This window comes from Tiliqua scincoides, chromosome 7 (assembly GCF_035046505.1).
Source record: "Tiliqua scincoides isolate rTilSci1 chromosome 7, rTilSci1.hap2, whole genome shotgun sequence".
NCBI lineage: Eukaryota > Metazoa > Chordata > Lepidosauria > Squamata > Scincidae > Tiliqua > Tiliqua scincoides.
In genome coordinates, this window is record NC_089827.1 from 13,613,825 (window position 1) to 13,617,838 (window position 4,014).

At 45.2% G+C, this 4,014-nt stretch overlaps 1 pseudogene; it reads left to right on the forward strand.

Annotated features, from left to right (window-relative positions):
• The first annotated feature begins 219 nt into the window (after positions 1 to 219).
• LOC136657935 (5S ribosomal RNA) lies at positions 220 to 339 on the forward strand (annotated as a pseudogene).
• The last annotated feature ends 3,675 nt before the right edge of the window (positions 340 to 4,014 follow it).

Consider the following 4,014-nt stretch of genomic DNA (forward strand, 5'->3'; position numbering starts at 1 on the left):
TCTCCTTTGGCACCCGCTTCTGTTAGTCTGTGTAAGGTACAAGGACTCCAGCTTGGTGCTTGATGCCTGTGTGTGCCCAAGGCCAAAGAACAGCTAAAGCTGGAGTAATCACTTTCCCAATAAGGGCAGGACATCAGCCCCACTAAGAGCTCTGTAGAAGACAAAACATTCATCAGATCAATTTTGGGAATGTGTCCTAACTTTGCCTTATCTGTGCATATCTACAGCAACTGTTACCCTGCATGTGCCCGATCTCATCTGATCTCAGAAGCTAAGCAGGGTCAGACCTGGTTAGTACTTGGATGGGAGACCATACGGGAATACCGGGTGCTGCAGGCTTATACCATAGTCTTTGGAGACTGAAGGTTGCCAACCATTTTTATAGCAATCAAGCTGTAGAAGGGTATAGTGTGTGTGTGTGTGTGTGTGTGTGTGTGTGTGTGTGTGTGTGTGTGTTTAAAGCATGTCCATAGCTTCTGGTATGTCTTTGTCTTCTCCTTTTTAGCAATCACATGACTTTGAGGAAACAAAAACCTAAAAACACGTTCAGTAGTGGGAGGGCTTATGTTATGGACATATAATAAGTATGCATAACAGATATAAAAACTTTAGGCACCATTGCTTAAGGCAGCCATTTTCAAACACTGTGCCATGGCACATTGGTGTGTCGCGAATGGTTCACAGGTGTACCACAGGAATTTGGGGGAAGGTCATTTATGTGAGCCCCCCACCGGCAGCATGGTGTGCCGTGTCAATTGTCAAGAAGTTGATGGTGTGTGGTGTGCCTTGACAATTTTACTGCCCATGAGATGAAAAAGATTGAAAATCGCTAGCTCAAGGTGTACATCCCTTCATGTCTGGCCCTGTGTCAGCTGTGAATGAGTCTGCACTGAGCAACTTGCTCTCTAATAAAGTAAAGAGGAAATCTCTAAACTGGGAAGGTGTATGTTTCTTTAGAGTGTGATTGCTCCAGATTCAGAACCTAGATGGGGAGGTACTTGGTTCCTCCACAGAAGCTTAAGGGAACAAGGCCTCTGACATTGCTAGCTCCTGTGAGGTGATGGGTTCATGAGACAGTGTAATCTTGCACTTACCTTTTGCCAGGTCAGTGGCTGCTGCATCGGCTTGGTCCACAGGTGACACTCTGTCACAAAAGTGCCACAAAACACATTTGCAACTACTCCAGTACAAACAGCGCTGGTGGAAAGAATTGTGCCAGCCTGCCAATGCTTCATCCTGATCTTGGTTGCTGGCCAAGGTGAGTCAGCAGGGAGGGCTGTGGAAGGGCAGAACGGAGGTGAGGAGGAGTGTAAGAGGGCAGGAGGAGAGTGGGACAGAGGGGTGGGACAGGCCAAGGAGGGGAAGGATCTGAGGAGGAGACCCTTGCCGTATTCTAACCCCCTTCCTAGGCCTGGTAGCTTTAAATGGAGCTGCTTGGATTTGCACTAGCAATTTAGCGGTACAGATCCACGTAGCCCTATCGTTAGGTTGGAACATTATATAGGGTAAGGGGGAAAATACCCAAGTACACCTCCAGCCTCCCCTTTACCAATGCAGTTACGTTCCTGTTTCCTGTTAGCGATCGAGCCAGTCTTTTCGAGCTTTCAGGCTGCCTGCATGTTGCTATAAGCTTGTAAAAACTTTGCCTCGATAAGTCTCTAAAAGAATGTTAATGGGTGCAGGGGGCATGGAGATAGAGTTCCCCATATTCGCTGTTTCCGTATCCATGGGGGAACCCTGGAAGAGATCCCCCATGGCTCTGGGAAGACATCTGTATAAGAGAACCATTGCAACCCTTTGCCCACCTAGCAGGCAACTGATTTAAAATGCTGAAGAATTGGTAGTCCATTCAAGCTGAACTCAGATTTTTAGAAGCAGACTGACAGTAACTTTGTGTTGATAAAGGTTAAAGATTCACAATCCTTTTTTCTTTTCTTTTTTAAGGAGGGCTTGTGTGTAGGAGGTGAAGAGGACATTGTCTTAACACTTGATGTCAAATGGGTTGTAACTATCTGGGTGTTCTTCACTCAGTCAAGTAAATTGATCTCTCCCTCTAGTATGACACAATTACTAAGGCCATCTCAACAAAGGACATTTAAGTGACTTTGCAGTTTGTGTCTAAAGTTACTTGCTTAATGTGATAAATGTTTATAGATTCTTCTAATTACAAGTCAAGTTGCAAGCTCAGACTGCTCTGTGAATACTGCTCTCCTTCAAAGAGTTTCCAGGCTTTTCCTATAATAATCAGTTACCATAATGAGTTTTTTCAAAGCAACCATTTGTCATTTTCTTAAAATATATAAACTACCCAATATAAAGACAAATAGTAAGAGCCAACCAAACCTCAGGCCTTCTACAAAGGGTTTGCATTAAATCAAGTCAACTGGAAAAACCAGTTGGATTTTATTTGAAAGCCAAGGATATTGCTAATGTACGTTGAACACAATCCGTGGATTGCAGTCCAGGGATAGATGCATACATGTCAACATGTATCTGCCCACATAGATGGCTTGAACTTTGGTGGGTTGTGACTTCTGATGGTCTCTGAAGCACACATAGCACAGTCATTTAAAAATGGTACTATGATAAAGAGCAAAAATGAAACAATGAGCTGAACTTAAACTAAGAGAGCAGAAAATGTCTGTTCTCCTTACATAAGATTTTAAACCATACAGCTTACTTTTGCATAGCAAATAACCTTTTCATTTTGAATCCCCCTCTTATTCTTACAACACCCTTGGTCCTACTGTGTTTGGCATTTCCCCTACACACCAGCATTCCCCCCATTCTCCACAGTTCTGATGTCATCTTTTGTGTGCTCAGGAAATGCTGTGTGGATTGATCTGTGAAGTCAACTGAGCCAAAGAGGGACTTTGCCTAATTTTCCATTGCACGGATTGCATGCTTGATCCTCTAATATAGGGGTGTCCAAAGTTTTTGGCAGGAGGGCCACATCATCTCTCTGACACTACGTCAGGGGCCGGGGAAAGAAAGAATTAATTTACATTTAAAATTTGAATAAATTTACATAAGTTTACATAAATGAATATATTAAAGATGAACTTATATGAATGAATGAAGGTCTTGCAATAGCTCAAGGCCTATAAAAGGCCTAGCACAAAGCAAGGCTGGCCTTTCCTTCACTGCCACTGCTGCATCACAGATGTAAAACAGCAAGCAGTGGAGGGAGCCCTCATCCCACAGCTCATGTAATACGTCAAACAGTTGCCCTCAAGCTGAGAGCAGTTGTGTCAGGCCAGTGCAGGCTGCAACAAATCTCTGGAGGGCCAGAGGCTCATTGGAGACTGGGGGCTCCCTGAGGGCCGCATTGAGAGGCCTCGAGGGGCGCAAGTGGCCCCAGGGCCGGGGTTTGGGCATCCCTGCTCTAATACACTGATTACCATAACTTAAAAGTAGTTCGGGTCTTCTACCCAAGTTTCATAGTGTTGGTTTATTGTCGTCCAGTGTTCTATACAGCATAATAAATTGTTCAGTTTTAACTGTTACCCTGCACATGCCTGATCTTGTCTGATCTTGGAAGCTAAGCAGGGTCAGGCCTGGTTAGTACTTGGATGGGAGACCGCCTGGGAATACCGGGGTGCTGTAGGCTTGTGCCATAGTCTTTCGAGACTGAAGGTTGCCCACCATTTCTGCAGCTGTTTTGGCTGCTCAGTTGCTGCTCTTTGGAGGATCTACAGAATTCATGAGATAGCAGTAGTGTCCTCCTTGGATGCCAGCTGTAAGCAGGTGCTAAGTGGGTGCCTGTTTTGTACTCTGCAGCCTGGCAAAAAATCATAGCACCTGACTGGGCTTTCTGAGGTGCCAGCAAGAAGGGAGAGGGACTGCCCTCATCGCTTGCCTTTTGGTCCTCCCTTCGTTGCAGTAAAATATACAGATACAGTAGATCCTGGTAGCCCATTCCTGTCTCCCCAATCCTGGCCCTACCTTTTCCAACCACATGCTCAGCAAGCAGAGGTGCCTTAGCAACTCTTCCTTCCAGGCACTTCCAGGCAC